The sequence below is a fragment of the Aquarana catesbeiana genome, linkage group LG09 (assembly GCF_042186555.1).
Source record: "Aquarana catesbeiana isolate 2022-GZ linkage group LG09, ASM4218655v1, whole genome shotgun sequence".
In the NCBI taxonomy this organism is placed as follows: Eukaryota; Metazoa; Chordata; class Amphibia; order Anura; family Ranidae; genus Aquarana; species Aquarana catesbeiana.
In genome coordinates, this window is record NC_133332.1 from 11,654,250 (window position 1) to 11,677,763 (window position 23,514).

A 23,514-nucleotide genomic window follows, 5' to 3' on the forward strand; every position below is an offset into this window, starting at 1 on the left:
CCACCTGTGTGTAATTCTCAGTATAAATACAGCTGTTGTGTGAAGCCCTCAGAGGAATGTTAGAGAACCATAGTGAACAAACAGCATGAAGGCCAAGGAACACTCCAGACAGGTCAAGGATAAAGTTGTGGAGAAGTATAAAGCAGGGTTAGGTTATAAAAAATCTCCCAAGCTTTGAACATCTCACGGAGCTCTGTTCAATCCATCATCCGAAAATTGAAAGAGTATGGCACAGCTACAAACCTACCAAGACATGGCCGTCCACCTAAACTGACCGGCCAGGCAAGAAGAGCATTCATCAGAGAAGCAGCCAAGAGGCCCATGGTAACTCTGGAGGTGCTGCAGAGATCCACAGCTCAGGTGGGAGAATCTGTCCACAGGACAACTATTAGTCGTGCTCTCCACAAATCTGGACTTTATGGAAGAGTGGCAAGAAGAAAGTCATTGTTAAAAGAAAGTCATAAGAAGTCCTATTTGCAGTTTGTGAGAAGCCATGTGGGGGACACAGCAAACATGTGGAAGAAGGTGCTCTGGTCAGATGAGACCAAAATTTTACTTTTTGGCCTAAAAGCGAAACGCTATGTGTGGTGGAAAACTAACACTGCACATAACCCTGAACACACCATCCCCACCGTGAAACATGGTGGTGGCAGCATTTTGTTGTGGGGATGCTTTTCTTCAGCAGGGACAAGGAAGCTGGTCAGAGTTGATGGGAAGATGGATGGAGCAAATACAGGACAATCTTAGAAGAAAACCTGTTAGAGTCTGCAAAAGACTTGAGACTTGGGCGGAGGTTCGTACTAGAAGTGAGGATGGGCTCCTTAGCCGGCACCCAGCACTTCTGTGAAGGACAAGGGATATAGCGCCTGGAGAGGTGCCATTCTCTTCGAATTGTCAAACATAAAAATTTGACTATTCAGCAATTGGACTGAAAGGTGCATGGCTGACACCAGAAGAAAGCAGGCGATTTGGATAGGCTCTCTCACTATCCAATCAGCAGCTTGGGAGTGGCTCAGCAACCAAGCTGTATTGCGTGGCTGCAATGAAGTAAAGTGTGGCCACTGAATTGGCTGAGCTGTCTGGCAGGGTTGGCCGGATCATAGGACTAGCTTAACAGAACTACAAATCATTGGTCTGGTTAAACAATTTAGGCATCTCAAGAGCGCATTTTTGCTTGAGTTCAGCTTTTCAACGCATAGCATTAAGTATAGTTCTCATAATTGTTAAGTGGATTACTCCACCAAGAAAAGAAATCCTCAAGCAGAAAAACAAAATCCTTCAGCGTGGTATCAGTCTGCAAGAGCGCCTGGTATTTATTCCACATATTCAGCGGAGAAGAAAATATGTTTATGCTAATGCCGTTCTTTCCTACAATATATCTGTTCATTTGTAATGTGCATATTAAGGATGTCATTGTGAAGGTCATTACACTCCTCATGAGCTGAACATTCTAAATCAGCCATGAATAGCAGTGCCGTTAGTTTTACAAATATAGTCTTTGTAAGACGGAGGGAGCCTGGCCATTATCGCAAATAGAAAGGTTTTTAAAAAGGCAACGGGTATTAAAGATGTTAAAACTCAACGTGTCATTAAACACAACCGAGGATTCAGCACCTGCTACTAACTGTACAGATCTGCATGTGTCACGAAGATTAGGCCAGCCTGCATAGCTGGATTCCAGCTCAAGCATGCACATTGTTCTCAGTCACACATCTGTATGCAAGTCCAGGGGGTTGCATGTTGTGGCATGTGCATGGGCGTACATGCACGCTCACTGGTCATTTTGGGTATCAAGCAGGCAATATGAGGCTGGGACCTGCAAGACCCAAGTTGAAGTAATTGGTACAATAAATATTATTCGAGGGTGATTACAGAATTTCCTCTATCTATTGCACCTCTGTATTAACTTGACTAATCCCCTAGTTAGCTAGTCTATGGAAACTCTAAGCACATGTTACTGTTGATATCACAATAATACAAGGTTTAACTATGAAACCAAGCACACGGCTTAATAAAACAAAGTCTTATTTATTCCTCAAGAACATAGGAAAGCGCTAACATAAAAAAAAAAATACTAAAGAAAGATATTACAAACTTATACCAATAGAACACATAATACAAGAATATCAAAGATACTTATCACAAGGCTCTCCGCGAGGCTTTGTATCATCGGGCTAGGCTCAGATGGTAAAGAGATAGTCATGCAGCTCTGGGAGCCACCAGGCTTGAACCGACAATGAAAAGGGACGAATTCCTTCTTGTGTGTTCTTTTTTATACTTCAATCATACACCATCCAGACCCAATCCCATTGCCATCCCATCTAGACTTTTGAGGAAACACAGTACTTGGGGATTATATATTACTGTCCATCCTGCTGTATTGGGCTCTAAGGGCAGCATTGTCCATGTATCAAGTCTCTGCATCCTAGGTCAATCTTCAAGCTTAGCTGGCCCTGTGATCTTCTGAAGCAGGACATTCATCAATCAACTTGTCAGCTATGGTCCTTTTGAAGCTCGCTTATCATACCAGTTGGCTCGGAGCCAAGCCCTTGTCAGAAGCCTTGCTAGATTTCAGATGCAGATTATGGTATGCTACAAGCTCTGATGTGTAACTGGTTACATTCCAACTTGGGGTCATCTGCCTGTATCAACCAGGGAATGAAATACCAGAAATATGACATTAGACCATGTTCCCTTCCAATACAAGTGCTGAGAGATTGTTCCATGACTTTTCTGTGGTTTTCCTCTGTCTGTTTCTCTGCTTTTCTTTTGACACTGATGTGTTCTCAATTTACTTTCCTGCTTGCCACATTAGTAGTTCCTTGCTAATCTGGCCTTTTCACAACTTCATCCCTACCTGTCATATTGGTACCATCTTATCAGGCTGTTGCTGACCCTGAAACGGCAATAAGAATGACTCAGCCTCTGGACCCAATTTCGGCTCCAGGGATATTGGTCTCAACAGCTGGACTCTTCTGTACCTCGAAAACATAAGATCAATAGAAAGACTGGAGACCATATTCGATTTTTGATAGTCTTTTGTTGGTAAAATCATCCATATCCACAACAGGATGCTAACGCCTTTCAGCTGGAGCCTTAATTATAGCTAAGCACCCTGTTGCTGCTCTGTTGCTGACCCTGGCCTTTTCCTGATTTCTTCTCATTGGTGAATCTCATCTGCACTCCCGAGTTCCAGTGACATCACCATTCCCCTGAACTCATGTCAGTCTTTTTTTCACATACCCGTTAGACATGTGCAGAACGGAACAATTTGTATTGTTTCGGATAGATTCGTTATGTTACTAATTTTGTTTCGTTAATTCGTCACAGAATTTGTTTAATTTTGTTTCATTTCATTTCCTTTCATTTCGTTCCATTTATTAGTTTTCTAACAAATTCTAAATTTTTGGAATGATTCGGATCAGCGGAAAAATGATCGACCAATATGAATTCTGTGTGAAGAATAGCTGGGTCGGGAAGTAGGACACTGCATCCTTAACAACCAATGACTCATCAGCTGTCGGCTGGCTTCTCTGCTTACAGATGAATGTAAAGAAAAGAATGGATAAAATAAAATTCAGAAAAAACTGCGTGGGGTCCCCCCCATCCATACCAAGCCCTTCGGTCAGAGTTATTAGAGGTTAGGGCTGGATGACTCATCCTCGTAGCTCTCTGGTGCCACTCCCTGATTCTAGAATGTTGGAGAATATTCTAGAAATTAGTGGGTGGAGGCTAGGAGGGTTACCTTGCATATCTAAGGGCCGTTAATCAATCCCCAGGAAGTGGGCCTAGCTGGGAACTAAGGAGCCCTTAAATAGACATGAGCCATGCCAGAAGTCAGGTGGAAGATGGAGAAGCAGTGCTGAGGAAGTCTGTCATGGCCCTTGAGGGACCCTTGCCGGGGAGAGGTTTTGCCTCAGGCCGGAGTTCGGTGGCTGGCCTGGAAGGATCCTACTACAGGAGGCAGTTGGAGGAAAGCTTTACAGAGAGGCAGTGGGAGCAAAGAGAGACAGAATGAGTAAATCAGCACGGTGCAGGGGCAGACAAGGGGAGAGACTGCCATCTGCAGAATGTTTCTCTCGAAGACAGCAATGTGCTTAAGTCTTTATCTAACCTTGCCCTGGGAGATCTCCAGTGTGTGTCAGTCAGTTAGACTGGGAGGAAGAAGCCAATCCCCAGGAAGTGGGCCTAGCTGGGAACTAAGGAGCCCTTAAATAGACATGAACCATGCCAGGAGTCAGGTAGAAGATGGAGAAGCAGTACTGAGGAAGTCTGTCATGGCCCTTGAGGGGCCCCTGCTGGGGAGAGGTTTTACCTAGGGCCAGAGCTTGGGTGGCTGGCCTGGAAGGATCCTACCACAGGAGGCAGTTGGAGGAAAGCTTTCCGGAGAGGCAGCGGGAGCAAAGAGAGACAGAGTGAGGGGATGGGCACTGTGCAGGGATAGACAAGGGGAGAGACTGCCACCTGCAGAAGGTCTCTCTTGAAGACAGTGATGTGCTTAAGTCTTTATCCAACCTTGCCCTGGGAGGTCTCCAATGTGTGTCAGTCGGGTAGACCGAGAGGAAGAAGCAGCCAGGTAGGCCGGTGAAGCGACAGCCAGGTGGGCTAGCATGTTCTGCAGAAGTAGAGCTGGGACCAGTGTCTACAGGGAAGCAGAGGGAGTTCAGGAGGATGCAATTCACTCCACATGTGCTACTTTTTCAAGGGACTGAGAGTTCCTGCCTGTAATGGGCTGTCGCTGAGCTGACGAAAAGACTGTTAGCTCCTATAGGAGTGAACCCAGCAGAGCTGTGCAAAGGAGCAAGATTTGTGCGGGAGGAAGAAGTGGAAGCTTTAAACAGAGAGAGAGAGAGAGAGATGTCCCTAGATCTGTTGTTGTTTGTCAAGTTGGGCATCTAATAATCCCTGCCCCATCCAAATTATCATCCCCTAATAATAAAAAAACAAAAAAACAAGCCAAAATACTGTTTTCTGTGTCTGGATGCAAGAAGGAAATGCTGTGTGACTGGCTGTGCAGTAGTGGGGAACTCTAAGATTTGTAACTTCTATGGGGGTAGTGCTACATATACAAAAATGTGTTGACTGTCATTTCTATTTTAAACTGAATGGGTTATTTTACAAGGTGATCGTTTACAATCATTTTAAGCCTTGAAAAGGACAAAACGCTTGTGGATAACAAGTGCTAAAGCCATCTTATACTCATTTCATTCACATTTACGCAGCTGGGAGCCAGTGTCTCTGTGCAGATGGATGCTGTTTTGTTGGTCTACTAGAGCCTGACAAGCGTATCTGTCCTTCCACTAGTCTATCCACATGCTAATCTGACTGATAGAGGTTTGGGAGGGGGGGGGGGGCATTTGAGTGGTACTTTATTAATTATTTTGAGCCCAGTTAAATGGACACCAGGGCTGCACAGGAAGGTGTTAATCATGGTGTCCACAGTACCTCTGGACTGGACTGCCTCTGGATACACATGCAACCTCCCTCTATGAATGACATACATCCGCTACAATTAAGCCCTGAAAATGACAAAACACGTCAGTAGAGTTCTCTACAAGTGGATAACAACAGCTGAAGCCATCTTATACCCATTTCTTTCACATTTATACAACTGGGAACCAGTGTCTCTGTGCAGAATGCCGCCATTTTGTTGAAGTCTATTCGAACCTGACAAGCTGATCCAGTCTGTCTTGCACCAGTCTATTTACATGCTGATCTGACTGATAAAGGTTTGGGGCAGGACATTTGAGCGGGACTTTTTTCATGGTTTTAAACCCCGTTAAATGGACAATAAGGTTGGACAGGAAGGAACTAATCATTATGGATCAAGGTATCCACAGTGGCTCTGGATTGGACTGCCTCTGGATACACATGCAACCTCCCTCTATGAATGACATACATCCGCTACAATTAAGCCCTGAAAATGACAAAACACGTCAATGGAGTTCTCTACAAGTGGACAACAACAGCTGAAGCCATCTTATACCCTTTTCTTTCACATTTATGCAACTGGGAGCCAGTGTCTCTGTGCAGACGGCCGCCATTTTGTTGAAGTCTACTAGAACCTGACAAGCTGATCCTGTCTGTCTTGCACCAGTCTATTTACATGCTGATCTGACTGATAGAAGTTTGGGGGGGCATTTGAGTGGGACTTCTTTCATTGTTTTAAATCCCGTTAAATGGACACCAAGGTTAGATAGAAAGGTGTTAATCATTATGGATCATTATGGTCCACAATGCCTTTGTACTGGACTGCCTCTTGATACACATGCAACCTCCCTCTATGAATGCCATAAACGCATAGCTCACAATAGACTGGCAGAGGCTTTTGGGGGGGGGGGGGCTGAAGGCTAGCCTCTTGCCTACTGACTATGGGCCCTGGCATTTGAGGGAGCTACAAGCATGTAAGATGTCCTGTAATGCAAAAGGACATTATTAAATTTAAACATCGAGGAAGCCATGATGGTCTCTGCCAACTGGAAACTCAGTAAACAGATGTGCAGTATGTGAAAAGAAAGCAGGTTAATGAGATCTGGAAAGCCCCAAGTCTTCTGTTGCCTAGTAGTCTGAGGAGGAGGGAGATCACTGTTTATTATGTGCTTATTGTGCTAATTAACTCACCTATTGTTTCTGTCTGCTAACTATTGTGGGATGGCATGTGTAACGTACTTTGTTGTGACCCTGGGGCCGGGCAGTCTGGCCTGGAATGAGATCTCTGATTAATCTCAACATTGTTCAGGTGGCTAGTTGTTTAATCAACTTAATGTTTCTAGCAGTGGCGGCCCCTCATACGGGGCGCAGGGGTGCCGCCCCCCCCAAGCCCCATGCGCCTGGCCCCTAATCTCCTTGCCGAGCGCGGGAGGCATGGATTTCTATGAGGCTCTAATTGGCTTCAAAATGGGTGGGCTTGGGGTGCAGAGCACTGCGCCCAAGCCCACCCACTTGTCTTCCTGCTTCGGGTCTTAAGAACTGCTTCCTGATTGGCCGGGAGGAGAAGCCACAAGATTGGCCAATAGAAGAAGCAGTGGGGAAGCCACCGAAGACACCCGGGAAGTTGCCGAGGAGGAGAAGTAGCTGGAAAGCACCTGAAGCCTCCCGGGAAGCCGACGAGGAGGAGAAGCAGTGGGGAATCTGCTGAAGCCACCAGTGACCTGGATGGGGTAGGTAATTTGGGCCGATTGGTCGATTGGAGGGGGGGCCAGGAGGTTTATTTGCCCCCCCACACACACAAAATTGAGCACCAGCTGCCAGTGGTTTCTAGTATATATTGAATGTTGTTTAGCTATGGTATTTATATTCCTGTTTACAGTTTGTATTGTTAGGGTAATATGATAAGGAGGGGACTGTCCTCCTGTAGGGTATAAAATATGGGTCTGAGTTTCAATAAACAGTCATTCCTGTGGATTTTATCTCACATCTTGTCTGTGTGCGATGTTTGGGGTAAAAAGGACTGGTATTAGCTCTCAGTCTGCTCGGAACGGTTTGGAGTGCAGGAGGCACTGGTTGGCGGAAGGAAGCACCTAATCGTGGTGCCAAGTGGCTCCGTCACAATGGGAATCCAGAGCGGTTTGCATTATCACAGGCTTACAAATCCAGAAAAAAGGATTCAAGTCACCTTAATAAGCATGTGGGCAGGTCAAGCGTCTGTCAAAATTGGACACCCTGGAAGTCCGCCGAGTCCCAGTTAAGTGTAAACTTTTCACGTTGACGGGAATGTGCCTTGGTTTTGTCAGTGGAATTTTTACCCATCTAGGCTGTTCTTCACACCTTCTGTATGCCAAATTTTCTTATGTATTAAAAATAACATCACTCCTCTCTTGAATCTGACAGATCCCCATCTGACTCTATTTACTGGTGTAAAGTTCCATGTAGCTTGCTGCAGCCACATAAAGTTTTATAATGTCATAAAATGAAAAGAAACCATTAACTGTCTGGGAGGCGGAGGAGAGAGAAAGAGAGAGGAATATCCGACGTCCTATCATAAAACCATTTCCCAATTTACCGCTTCCATTGTGCGGGGGATCAATGGGCCATGACTGCTCCCCACGGAATTCCTATTTTTATCATTACTAATAATATTATTTAAAAGTAAATGTAAACCCCAAATTAATGACATTACGTTTGCTTCGTGTCTAAGAAATTTTTGACCTTTAACAGCACTTTAATGCTGTTAAAATATATCATAACTATGATTTATATTTATTTTAAAGAATTCATATTACTAGTCTGTATTAAACAATACGGTGAGAATTACTTTAAAATACATGTTTATTTTCATATTTAATTAAATTTTTACTACATGTAATTTCTGTCACGTAATATGCTATCTATTTTGTATATGTAACTGCTTATTGTTTGCTAATGTTACTGAACTCCCATATATACACTCACCAACCACTTTATTAGGTCCACCTTGCTAGTACCGGGTTGGACCCCCTTTTGCCTTCATTCGTCGTGGCATAGATACAAGGTGTTGGAAATGTTCCTCAGAGATTTTGGTCCATAGTGACATGATAGCATCACGCAGCTGCTGCAGATTTGTCGGCTGCACATCCATGATGCCAATCCTCTGTTCCGATTGGATGATATGTGGTGAGTGTGGAGGCCATTGGAGTACAGGGACCTCATTGTCCAGTGGTGAGATGATTGGAGCTTTGTGACATGGAGCATTATCCTGCTGGAAGGAGCCATCAGAAGATGGGGACACTGTAGTCATAAAGGGATGGACATGGTCAGCAACTATACTCAGGTAGGCTGTGGCATTTAAACCATGATCAATTGGTACTAAGGGGCCCAAAGTGTACCAAGAAAATATCCCCCCCCACACCATTACACCCCCACCACCAGCCTGAACCGGTGATACAAGGCAGGATGGATCTATGCGCCAAATTCTGACCCCACCATCTGAATGTCGGAGCTGAAATCCAGACTCTTCAGACCAGGCAACATTTTTCCAATGTTTTATTGTCCAATTTTGGTGAGCCTGTGTGAATTGTAGCCTTTCCTGTTCTCAGCTGACAGGAGTGGCACCCGGTGTGGTCTTCTGCTGCTGTAGGCCATCTGCTTCAAGGTTGGATGTGTTGTGCGTTCAGAGATAGTATTCTTCATACCTTGGGTGTAACGAGTGTTTTTTTTAGTTACTGTTGCCTTTCTATCATCTGGAACCAGTCTGCCCATTCTCCTCTGACATCAACAAGGCATTTTCCTCCACACAATTGCCACTCACTGGATATTTTCTCTTTTTCCCACCATTCTCTGTGACGGAAAGGCATTTCCCAGGGAAGGTTTCCTATTGATGACAGTAGTGGACCACACTGGCTCAATGTGTGGTAAAACTTCCATTTGTAGTCTCTATTGGAACTGCGCGTGACAGGGTGACAACACAGGAGGGGCGTTGGGAGGCAGGGACAGCGTGTTGTCCCCTTATAACAGGAAGTTCTGACTAGGGATGAGCCGAGGGTTCAGTCCGAAACATTCGCCCCCTGTTCAACAAGAGCCAGCCTCATATATAGAATCTGTATTTCTACCGCTTCTATATATGATAGCATCCTGCATTACTGATTGCTAAGAAAGCAGCAGGTGCTTGCACCTTGCATCCCAGATGCTAAAAAAGCAGCAAGTGCTTGCACGCCGCATTCCAGTTGACAAGAAAGCAGCAGGTGCTTGCATCCTGCTTCACTAGTTGCTATGAAAGCAGCAGATGCTTGCACCTCCCAACACTGGTTGCTAAGAAAGCAGCAGGTGCTTGCACCCTGCATCACTGGCTGTTAAGACAGCAGCAGGTTCTTGCACCCTGCATCACGGGTTGCTAATAAAGCAGCAGGTACTTGCATCCCACATCCCAGTTGCTAAGAAAGCAACAAGTGATTGCACCCTGCATCAGTGGTTGCTAAGAAAGCAGCAGGTGCTTGCACCCCGCATCACTGTTTGCTCAGAAAGCAGCAGGTGCTTGCACCCTGCATAACTGTTTGCTAGGAAAGCAGCAGGTGCTTGCACCCCACATCATTGTTTGCAAAGAAAGCAGCAGGTGCCTTCATCCTACGTCACAGTTGCTAAGAAAGCAGCAGGTGCCTTCATCCCACGTCACAGTTGCTAAGAAAGCAGCAGGTGCTGGCACCCTGCATCTCTGGTTGTTAAGAAAGCAAAAGGTAATTGCACCCTGTATCAGTGGTTGCTAAAAAAGGAGCAGGTGCTTGCACCCCGCATCAGTGGTTGCTAAGAAAGCCACAGGTGCTTGCACCCCGCATTACTGGTTGCTCAGAAAACAGCAGATACTTGCACCCCACAGCACTGGTTGCTAAAAAAGCAGCAGGTGATTGCACCCCGCATCACTGTTTGCAAAGAAAGCAGCAGATGCCTGCACCCGCTGCATCCCTAGGAACCATTGACGTTATCCACAGCCACATAACCAAAGGTGAAGTGGCCGCAATCGCATCACTGCAAAAGTATGGTCATATTAATAACCAAAGGGGTGGGGACTGCAATGACATCACTGCCAAAGTATGGCAATATTTGGGAAGTGACATTGACAGAATATGGCCATATCTGGACAATGATGTCACAACTATCCCTCCCTTCTCTTTTTCAGCTGATGACAGTCGTGTGAGCCAGCTCGTCTTTTTTTTTTTAATCGAATCAGCGGGTATAATGATTTATGATGAATTTACAACAAAGGACATTTGTGTCCCCCCCCCCCCACAAGTGGCAGCCACCTACCAAAATACTCAACTTCATCCCTTTTTTCCAAGTTTTTCACTGTGCCGCCCTGCCCAGCCAACCACAAGCCAACCACATCCAGCTCCCATTGTTCCTGGGTGTAGCTCAGCCCATTTCCTCTAATGCCTGGCCCGTACCCCCCCAGACATCCATAGGAATAAGCAATGTTCATGCCCAGTAGGAGCTGGCATCAAGCAGGAGGCCTTTTAGAAAAAGCTGTGCAGCACCAAACATGAACGCAGATTCAGGAACTCAGAAGCGGGGCGGAAGGTGAGTAGGTGTTTGCCACTCGGGGGGAGGGGTAAAAAAGTATTAAAGGACAACGTCACATTGTGGTGACATAGGGGCTGGTAGGAGAAGGCACAGTGGGGGACAGGAGTCAGTATCTACCTTTACAGGTACCTCTTTTTGAGGGATCTTTAGTTTGGTGACGGGTCATGGCAGAACCAGGCTGTTCCTTTGCTCTGCAGACATCAGAGCTCCACCATTCCATAGAAATAACGAGAGCTCATCTCATTCTGCTAAAAAATGCCCAAAATAGAAAAATCTTCCCCTCTTGTCAGTCTCTTGGTAATTTGTTGCGGCCGTGACCTCGTGTCCATCTTGTTTCTGGCTCCTCTTAATTGTCCATCGTTAGGGCCGCAGTCAGGCTCTGCTCATTGTGCGGATCTGCAGAATAATTTAGCACGCTCATAAATTTATTATGATAACACATTTATTATTTTATTTTTTTAATTTTTTTTTCTTTTCCTGCTGACTTGCAATCCTTCCACTCAAATCTGATCCCAGCCAAAAGAGTTTAACGAGATGATTTATGATGCGGACGTTGTAGCGTCGCCGGGTTACCGAGCATCCGGAGCCATTTTTAGTTTCCGTTTAATCACCTAGAAGTCAGAAAAGCAATTCAGTGATGCATCTCCATTCACCTCTTTGATTTTTTATTTTAAAAAGAAAGCTTTAAGTCCTGCAAAGTTTTGGAGACGAAAGGACGCTTATTTGAGACAACACTTCTACTGCTAATGAACATCAGGTAGCCATTACACATTATGATGTTCCTTTTATCCTAATTTCAGTTTTTAATTTAATTGTATGCCTTGTGGAGAAATGCAATGAAATGACTTCAACTTCCTCAAAGTCATCCCTTTATGGCCAACTGCAACAAAGTGACCCCCTTCTGGCAAATTTCAACAAAGTTATCTCTCTTTGTCCAATTTCATCAAAGTGATCCCTCTCTGGTGAACTGTATCAACGTGATCCCTCTCTGGTGAACTGTATCTAAGCGATCTCTCTCTGGCCAACTGCGTCAAAGTCATCCCTCTCTGGCCAATATCATCAAAGTGATCCCTCTTTGGCCACCTGTGTAAACGTGATCCCTCTCTGGCCAACAGCATCAATGTGATCCTTGTTTGGCCAATATTATCAAAATTATCAATCCCTGGTAAATTTCATCAAAGTGAACCCCCCCTGGTCAACAGCATCAACGTGATCCTTCTCTGGCCATCTGCCTCAACGTGATCCCACTCTGGCCAACTGCATCAAAGTGATCCCTCTCTAGCCATCTGCCTCAACGTGATCCCTCTCTGGCCAACTGCATCAAAGTGATCCCACTCTGGCCAACTGCCTCAAAAGGATCCTTCTCTGGCCATCTGCCTCAACGTGATCCCTCTCTGGCCAATAGCATCAAAGTGATCCCTCTCTGGCCAACTGCTTTAAAGTGATCATCTCTGGTCAACATCATCAAAGTGATCCCTCTCTGGCCAACTGCGTCAACATGATCCCTCTCTGGCCAACTGCTTTAAAGTGATTCCTCTCTGGCCAATATCACCAAAGTGATCTCTCTTTCGCCACCTGTGTAAACATAATCCCTCTCTGGCCAACAGCATCAACGTGATCATTGTTTAGCTAATATCATCAAAATGATCATTCCCTGGCAAATTTCATCAAAGTGATCCCTCTCTGGCCAACTGCCTCAGCGTGATCCTTCTCTGGTTAACTGCCTCAAAGTGATCCCTCTCTGGCCAAGGGCTTTAAAGTGATCCCACTCTGGTCAACTGCGTAAAAGCGATCCCTCTCTGGCCAACTGCTTTAAAGTGATCCCTCTCTGGTCAACATCATCAAAGTGATCCCTCTCTGGTCAACTGCATCAAAGTGATCCCTCTCTGGCCAACTGCATCAAAATGATCCCTCTCTGGCCAACTGCATCAACATGATCCCTCTTTGGCCAACTGTATCTAAGCGATCTCTTTCTGGTCAGCTGTGTCAAATCGATCCCACTCTGGCCAATATCATCAAAGTGATCCCTCTTTCACCACCTGTGTATACATGATCCCTCTCTGGCCAACAGCATCAACGTGATCATTGTTTAGCCAATGTCATCAAAATGATCACTCCCTGGCAAATTTCATCAAAGTGATCCCTCTCTGGCCAACTGCCTCAGCGTGATCCTTCTTTGGTTAACTGCCTCAAAGTGATCCCTCCCTGGCCAAGGGCTTTAAAGTGATCCCACTCTGGTCAACTGCGTAAAAGCGATCCCTCTCTGGCCAACTTTGTCAAAGTGATCCCACTCTGGCCAGTCTCTACTCTACCTTGCAGTGTTTTTATGGACAAATCTGATTGGATGCATAGATGAGTGGTGTTGTCCACCTTCTTATATAGTAACAGCCATAACTTTCTGACCACTAACAGGTTAAATGAATAACATTGATTATCTGCCTCCCTGGGATCCTGGACTGGCCCAGCAGCAGAAAGAAAATTGACTGCCATCACCATACATACATGTGTTTTCTACCTTAGTTGGGTGAGTTGCCAACTGTTGTGTGCTCTGTTTACCGTTTACTCATACTACACTTAGATTGGCGCCCCCTTGGTGTTCTCTCAGCCTTTACAGGTGTCACCTCTGCCTAACCCATTGTGTCCACCCTGACAGCTCTTTGGTGTCTTCTGCTGCCCCTAGTTTGCAGTGGCAGCTGTTGCTAAATTTTTTTTGGGGGGAGGCAAACAAAGTCCCAAGTCCGCACTCACGCCTCCACGGTCCCCCCGCACTCACCCCTCTGCAGTCCCCTGCACTTACCCCTCCACAGTCCCCCCCACACTCAGCTCTCCACGGTCCCCCCCACACTCAGCCCTCCACGCCCCCCCCCGCACTCAGCCCTCCACGCCCCCCCCCGCCCTCAGCCCTCCATGGCCCCCCCCGCACTCAGTCCTCCATGGCCCCCTCGCACACTCGGCCCTCCACAGTCCCCCCACACTCAGCCCTCCACGGTCCCCCCCACACTCAGCCCTCCACGCTCCCCCCCGCACTTAGCCCTCCACGCTCCCCCCCACACTCAGCCCTCCATGGCCCTCCCCTGCACTCACCCCTCCATGGTCCCCCCGCACTCAGCCCCCCACTGCTCCGCCCCACACTCAGCCCTCCATGATCCCCCCCACACTCAGCCCTCCAGGGTCCCCTGCACACTCGGCCCTCCACAGTCCCCCCACACTCAGCCCTCCATGATCCCCCGCACTCAGCCCTCCACGGTCCCCCCCCGCACTTAGCCCTCCGCGGTCCCCCCCACACTCAGCCCTGCACTGCCCCTCTGCGGCTTCCTTGGCTTCTCCTTCCGGCCAACCTGATTCGGCTCCTGTCCTGATTGACCGGGAGGACAATAATGAATATTGATTCGCTAGTGTCACAAGTGGGTGGGTCCGGGGTGCATAGCTCTGCACCCCGAGCCCAACCTTTTTTCAAGCCAATTAGAGCCTCAGGCTCTAAATAAAAACACATAGAAACCTATGAGTCCTGCACCCCGCATGCAAACTAGGGGGGCAGCGCCCCTGCACCCCTTATGGACCGGGCCCCTAGTTTGTTCACCCTAAAAGTCCCCTGAGTGTCCACTATCTGGTTGAGACTTTCACCTAGGATTCATAATAAGCAATTAATACTTTATTACATGTGTGTTGCCAATTGTCTTTTTTAGTAAAGGTGTTTATATCCACTACACTTAGTCTGTGCCCTCTGCTGTTCTCTGCCTGTATTCCGTCAGATTAGGCGACCCATCAAAACTTGTAATGGAAGCGACGTTCCGTCACGGCCATCTTGGTACACCCCGCACTCATCCGCAGTAAGCCTAAAGTCTGAGATCGCCAAAGCGGACATCTTTTTTACACCCACCGAAGTCTTGCATTTCACACTTATTTTTACCACTAAATTCAGCTTATATCATGAAATACAGTATTTCAAATCACTTTGAAAAACACTCCCCATTTCTAGCGGCAGCCATCTTGAGTAAGGGCAGATGTTTTATGTAGCATTTACTTCCTGAAATCCATCCTGGCTCAGGCATGCAGGTGTTCCGTCAGATTAGGCGACCCGTCAGATTTCGTAATGGAAGTGACGTTCCGCGGCCATCTTGGTACACCCCGCACTCGCTCACACTAAGCTTACAGTCTGAAGTTGCCAAGCGGACATCTTTTTACACCCACCGATATCTTGCATTTCACACTTATTTTTACCACTAAACTGAGCTTATATCATGAAATACAGTATTTAGAAGTCCATGACACTGTTTTAAAGTTGAATATTTTAAAAGCAGCGGTCTTCTGTCACATTACCGAACGTGTGAGATCGGCAGGCTTCCCGCTGCTTTTAAAATTCAACATCAAAACAGTGTCACGGACTTCTAAATACTGTATTTGACAATATAAGCTGAGTTTAGTGGTAAAAATATGTGTAAAATGCAAGATTTAGGTGGGTGTAAAAGGATGTCCGCTTGGCGACTTCAGACTGTAGGCTTAGTGTGGGTGAGTGCGGGGTGTACCAAGATGGCCGCAACAGAACGTCACTTCCGTTACAAGATCTGATGGGTCGCCTAATCTGACGGAACACCTGTATGCCTGAGCCAGGATGGATTTCAGGAGGTAAATGTTACATAAATCATCTGCCCTTACTCAAGATGGCTGCCGCTAGAAACGGGGAGTGTTTTTCAAAGTGATTTCTCAACAAAATAAAACATGGAGACATGGATGGGGGGGAGTTTGCCCTGAATAATTAAAATGAATTAAAAAGAATTTTTAGTTTGTGGCGCTCAGATACAGTTTGGTTCGGCTTTTATCTGCTAGTTTAGACTGCGGTTATTCAGCCAGAATACATTTTCATTTGTAGCAATTCGACATCTGCAGAGCGAAAAAATTTGTTTTGGTTCGTTTAGATTCATTATTTACATAAATTAGTTTAGTTAAATCTGTTCTGTTCGTTTAGTACGTTTTCGGAATTCATTTTGTTTATTCGTTTTCTAATCAATTCAAATATTTCAAATTCTAATCAATTAGAAAAATTTTTAAATTAATTTTGAATTTGAATATTTTTCCAATTTCCAAAAAGCATAAAATAGAATAGAGAATAAAGGAATATAATTTTTTTGTTATTCTATTCCTTTATTTTCTAATATAGTTTATTCGTTTTCTAATCAATTCAAATTTTTCAAATTTGAATTTGGATCGATTCAAAAAAATTTTGAATCAATTTTGAATTCAAAATTTTTTCGAATTTGAATATTTTTCCACTTTCCAAAGAGAATAAAATAGAATAGAAAATAAAGGAATAGAATAATAATAAAAAAAAAATCTATTCCTGTATTTTCTATTCTATTTTATTCTCTTTGCAAATTGGAAAACTATTTGAATTCGAAAACTTTTCGAATTCGAAATTGAAAACTATTTGGAATTCATTTTGTTTATTCGTTTTCTAATCCATTCAATTTTTTCGAATTCTGATCGATTTGAAAAATTTTCAAATCAATTTCAAATTAGAAAAATTTTCAAACTCAAATATATTTCCAGTTTCAAAAGAGAATAAAATAGAATAAAAAAATAAAGGAATAGAATTTTAAAAATATAGTTCATTCATTTTCTAATCGATTCGAATTTTTTAAATTCGAATTCAGATCAATTCGAAAAAATTTCGAATCCAAAAATTTTTTCGAATTCAAATATTTTTACAATTTACAAAGAGAATAACATAGAATAGAAAATAAAGTAATAGAATTTAAAAAAATATTCTATTCCTTTATTTTCTAATCTAGTTTATTCGTTTTCTAATCGATTCAAATTTTTCAAATTTGGATCGATTCGAAAAAAAATTTAAATTAATTTCGAATAGAAAATTTTTTTGAATTTGAATATTTTTTTAAAATTTCCAAAGAGGATAAAATAGAATAGAAAACGAAGGAATAGAAAAAAAAAATTCTATTCTTTACTATTCCTTTATTTTCAAATCTAGTTTATTCGTTTTCTAATTGCTTCAAATTTGGATCGATTCGAAAAAAATTTAAATCAATTTCGAACAGAAAAATTTTCAAATTCAAATATATTTCCAGTTTCAAAAGAGAATAAAATAGAATAAAAAAATAAAGGAATAGAATTTAAAAAATATAGTTTATTCATTTTCTAATCGATTCGAATTTTTCAAATTCGAATTCAGATCAATTTGAAAAAATTTCGAATCCAAAAATTTTTTCGAATTCGAATATTTTTACAATTTACAAAGAGAATAACATAGAATAGAAAATAAAGTAATAGAATTTAAAAAAATATTCTATTCCTTTATTTTCTAATCTAGTTTATTCGTTTTCTAATCGATTCAAATTTTTCAAATTTGGATCGATTCGAAAAAAAATTTAAATTAATTTCGAATAGAAAATTTTTTTGAATTTGAATATTTTTTTTAAATTTCCAAAGAGGATAAAATAGAATAGAAAACAAAGGAATAGAAAAAAAAAATTCTATTCTTTACTATTCCTTTATTTTCAAATCTAGTTTATTCGTTTTCTAATCGCTTCAAATTTGGATCGATTCGAAAAAATTTAAATCAATTTCGAATAGAAAAATTTTCGAATTCGAATAATTTTCCAAAGAGGATAAAATAGAATAGAAAACAAAGGAATAGAAAAAAAATTCTATTCTTTTCTATTCCTTTATTTTCGAATCTAGTTTATTCATTTTCTAATCGATTCAAATGTTTCTAATTTGGATCAATTCAAAAAAATTTTAAATCAATTTCGAATTCGAAAAAATTTGAATTTGAATATTTATAATTATTTATAATATAATATAATATTATATTTATATATAATATCATTTATATATAATTTCCAAAGAGAATAAAATAAAGGAATAGAATAAAAATATATATATTCTATTCCTTTATTTTCTAATCTAGTTTATTTGTTTTGTAATTGATTAAAATTTTTCAAATTAGAATATTTTTCCAATTTCCAAAGAGAATAAAATCAAATAGAAAATAAAGGAATAGAATTAAAAAAATATATATATTATATTCTGTTCCTTTATTTTCTATTCTATTTTATTCTCTTTGGGGAGTGGAAAACTATTCGAATTCGAAAACTTTTCGAATTCGAAAACTTTTCGAATTCGAAATTGAAAACTATTCCAAATCAAAAAGTATTTAAAAACTATTCGAATTTTCGAATTCTAATTGCGTCCCATTTTTTTTTTTTTTTTTTTTTTGTTATTTAGGATTTGTTTAAATTCAGTACTATTCAAATTCAGAAATTCGGATACATTTCCAAAAAATTCGTCCGAGTTTTAATTCGAAAGAAAACTAACTGTACATGTCTAGTAGCAATGTAAAAAAAAAAAAAAAAAAAGGGAGACACATTTGCTACAATCAGTGAACTTGATTCTTCACCATATGCCCCAGTCAGCGAAATGCGAGACGTATAATAAGGCGCATCTTGCGTCCCTCGTTGTGGACGCAGCATTGTTATCGTTGAGCTGCATGATCTGATGGCTGAACTGCCTGCGAGTTAAAAATATATAAAGTTAGATGATTAATTTGGCCAGTGGTTTAAATATGTTTCCACGCAGATGAACATCGATGCGAACGCCGAGAGAGCACAGCCATCCCCGGGAAGACGGAGCGGCTTCAGGCACGCAATGAAAAAAAAAAAAATCACGATTTCTGCCAGGGAGGCTGCAAACAATTTGTCCGTCCATCTGTGGAGTGTTGTAAAATTGTGGAGTGTAAAACACGATTTATATGTATCTGTCGTTAAAGTAGATTAATAATAAATGATACAATGTATATAAAAATAATGATTGGATATTTAGTTTGCTCCTTCTGTTGTGTACCAAACAATTGTTACTTATTTTAAATAAAATAATTAAATAACAAAATACGTTTATCACCTTTTTGCATCTGAGTGATGCTTATCTCATGCATCGTTTCTACAGTATCTCACAAAAGTAAGTACACCCCTCACATTTTTGTTTTCTTCTATCTTTTCATGTGACAACACTGAAGAAATGACACTTGTCTACAATGTAAAGTAGTGAGTGTACAGCTTGTATAACAGTGTAAATTTGCTGTCCCCTCAAAATAACTCAACACACAGCCATTAATGTCTAAACCACCGGCAACAAAAGTCAGTACACCCCTAAGTGAAAATGTCCAAATTGGGCCCAATTAGCCATTTTCCCTCCCCGGTGTCATGTGACTCGTTAGTGATACAAGGTCTCAGGTGTGAATGGGGAGCAGGTGTGTTAAATTTGGTGTTTTCGCTCTCACTCTCTCATACTGATCACTGGAGGTTCAACATGGCACCTCATGGCAAAGAACTCTCTGAGGATCTGAAAAAAAGAATTGTTGCTCTACATAAAGATGGCCTAGGCTATAAGAAGATTGCCAAGACCCTGAAACTGAGCTGCAGCACGGTGGCCAAGACCATACAGCGGTTTAACAGGACAGGATCCACTCAGAACAGGCCTCACCATGGTCCACCAAAGAAGTTGAGGTCACGTGATCAGCGTCATATCCAGAGGTTGTCTTTGGGAAATAGACGTATGAGTGCTGCCAGCATTGCTGCAGAGGTTGTAGGGGTGTGGGGTCAGCCTGTCAGTGCTCAGACCATACGCCGCACACTGCATCAAATTGGTCTGCATGGCTGTCATCCCAGAAGGAAGCCTCTTCTAAAGATGAAGCACAAGAAAGCCCGCAAACAGTTTGCTGAAGACAAGCAGACTAAGGCCATTGATTACTGGAACCATGTCCTGTGGTCTGATGAGAAAATGGTAAAAAAGCAGGAGTAGTATGGCGCTGCCCTTATGGAGATAAAACTGATTTTTTTTCTTTGTAGTGAACAATAACTCTATGTGTTACCTAGTATCCATAATTCCTAAAGTATTGCTTTTAAAGATGGTTATTATAAACCTGTGTGTGCCAAAAAAATTGAGTATTTTATATTCAAATCTGTGACTGGTGCTGGATTCTTGCTAATAAAAGTAAAATAGCAACATAAGGTGCTTCAATTAATCAAGAAAAGTGCATTATGCAAAATCAATAAAGTGACCAGTGCTAAATCATACAAATTCATACAAAATTGTGCAAGATGTATAAGATAAATCCGCGCAATGAATTAGGTATTTTGTTATGGGTGTAACTGCTGCCTCTATAAATACAATACCACCTAGGTGGAATGTATTAGAAAAAAAAAAAAAAAAAGCAGGAGTAGTATGGTGCTGCCCTTATGGAGAGACCAAGATAAACTTAGATGGTGTCAAGTGTGTGTGGGGGCAACCAGATGAGGAGTACAAAGACAAGGTGCGCCAATCTAAGTGCAGTATCAAAAAAATGTGATTTTAATGTAAATGGTAAAAACAAACGGCCCAATGGCTACTCACAATAGTTCAATTAAAATCAGGCACATAAAAGCATGTAGATAGCCCAGAGACGTCATGTCAGTTGCTCCCAGTGCAGGATCCAAAGATGTTCCAGGGCGCTGGGGGGAGGCTGTCCACAGCACGTGATCCTCGGCTGGTGGGTGCTGAGCTATGGGAGGAGGGATGAAACCCAAATGTCCGCAAGATGAAACAGGCGTGTGATCAAGCACCAAACCAGGAACAGGAAACAGGAACCGGATGGACCAGCGTGGAGCGCACCTGACGCTGGAGAGAGAGCAGTGGAAGTGTCGTATGGATGTGTCAGATGACGCGTTTCAATGCATCCGCATTTTCATCAGATCTCACACTTAACCAGGTGAGGAGTACAAAGACAAGTGTGACTTGTCTACAGTCAAGCATGGTGGTGGGAGTGTCATGGTCTGGGGCTGCATGAGTGCTGCCGGCACTGGAGAGCTACAGATCATTGAGGGAACCATGAATGCCAACATGTACTGTGATATACTGAAGCAGAGCATGATCCCCTCCCTTCAGAGACTGGGCCGCAGGGCAGTATTCCAACATGATAACAACCCCAAACACACCTCCAAGATGACCACTGCCTTGCTAAAGAAGCTGAGGGTAAAGGTGATGGACTGGCCAAGGATGTCTCCAGACCTAAACCCTATTGATCATCTGTGGGACATCCTCAAACGGAAGGTGGAGGAGCGCAAGGTCTCTAACATCCACCAGCTCTGTGATGTCGTCATGGAGGAGGGGAAGAGGACTCCAGTGACAACCTGTGAAGCTCTGGTGAACTCCATTGCCAAGAGGGTTAAGGCAGTGCTGGAAAATAGTGGTGGCCACACAAAATATTGACACTTTGGACCCAATTTGGACATTTTCACTTAGGGGTGTACTGACTTTTGTTGTCAGCGGTTTAGACATTAATGGCTGTGTGTTGAGTTATTTTGAGGGGACGGCAAATTTACACTGTTATACAAGCTGTACACTCACTACTTTACATTGTAGCAAAGTGTCATTTCTTCAGTGTTGTCACATGAAAAGATAGAAGAAAAGATTTACAAAAATGTGAGGGGTGTACTTACTTTTGTGAGATACTGTAGAAACGATGCATGAGATAAGCATCACTCAGATGCAAAAAGGTGATAAACGTGTTTTATTATTTATTTATTTTATTTAAAATAAATAACAATTGTTTGGTACACAACAGAAGGAGCAAACTAAATATCCATTCATTATTTTTATATACATTGTATCATTTATTATTAATCTACTTTAACGACAGATACATATAAATCGTGTTTTACACTCCACAATTTTACAACACTCCACAGATGGACGGACAAATTGTTTGCAGCCTCCCTGGCAGAAATCGTGATTTTTTTTTTTTTCATTGTGTGCCTGAAGCCGCTCCGTCTTCCCGATATTCTAATTCCCTCTAGCGTTCTCTAGAACTGGTACATTGTGTCTCTTGCTGCAAAGACGTACTGCATGTGTTTCCTATGTTCCTTTGCCCCATCTAGTGGCCATAATGCGGTATTACTTTCCATAATAACCACCTCAATACCATTGTACGTATATACAGTAATGCCTTGGATTACGAGCATAAATCGTTCCAGAAGAATGCTTGCAACCCAACGCACTCTTATATCAAAGCCAGTTTCCCCAAACGAAATAACGGCAACTCAGATAATCTGTTCCACAGCCACTGCTTGTCTGTGCAGTACCGCATGTGGCCAGAGGTGCGGGGGTGCTGGAGACACCCAGTTGGCCCACCCTGTGTAGCTATAACAGCTTCAACTCTTCTGGGAAGGCTGTCCACAGGGTTTAGGAGTGTGTCTATGGGAATGTTTGACCATTCTTCCAGAAGCGCATTTGTGAGGTCAGGCACTGATGTTGGACGAGAAGGCCTGGCTCGCAATCTCCTCTCTAATTCATCCCAAAGGTGTTCTATCGGGTTGAGGTCAGGACTCTGTGCAGGCCAGTCAAGTTCCTCTGGGTGTACCCTCACCTTAGGGGCTTAAAAAATAAGAGTGTAATTGATAGCAATAGCCTGCAGAGATAGTATGGAAAATACATCAGTCAATCAGTATTCCCAGAGGAACAAGACTGTGACGAAACCGGTAGGAGGAGCTTGATCGGCTGACGAGAGAGGTACCAGGAAGTGTTGCAGAGCTGGCATAGGACAGGGGGAATGCCGTGTAAACCGGGGCTGCAGAACCGGACCACAGGTGACTCTATCACCCCTCAGCACTATAGCACTTTAAAGGCAATTTTTATTTATTTGAAATGTGAGTTGTATGTATGTGGAGTTCTGTTTGCAATTAAAAAAAAAAATTTTAAATGTTATCACACTATTGCATGCCTCTGTCATTTCCCGCATGTGATGTATATGAGGAGTAGGGATGAGCCGAACACCCCCCTGTTCGGTTCGCACCAGAACACGCGAACACCGTTAAAGTCTATGGGACACGAACATGAATAAACAAAAGGGCTAATTTTAAAGGCTTATATGCAAGTTATTGTCATAAAAAGTGTTTGGGGACCTGGGTCCTGCCCCAGGGGACATGGATCAATGCAAAAAAAAGTTTTAAAAACGGCCGTTTTTTCAGGAGCAGTGATTTTAATAATGCTTAAAGTCAAACAATAAAAGTGTAATATCCCTTTAAATTTCGTACCTGGAGGGTGTCTATAGTATGCCTGTAAAGGGGCGCATGTTTCCTGTGTTTAGAACAGTCTGACAGCAAAATGACATTTTGAAGGAAAAAACTTATTTAAAACTACCCGCGGCTATTGCATTGCCGACAATACACATAGAAGTTCATTGATAAAAACGGCATGGGAATTCCCCAAAGGGGAACCCCAAACCAAAATTTAAAAAAAAAAATGACGTGGGAGTCCTCCTAAATTCCATACCAGGCCCTTCAGGTCTGGTATGGATATTAAGGGGAACCCCGGCCAAAATTTAAAAAAAAAAATGACGTGGGGTTCCCCCTAAATTCCATACCAGACCCTTCAGGTCTGGTATGGATTTTAAGGGGAACCCCGCGCCAAAAAAAAAAAAAAAAACGGCGTGGGGTCCCCCCAAAAATCCATACCAGACCCTTATCCGAGCACGCA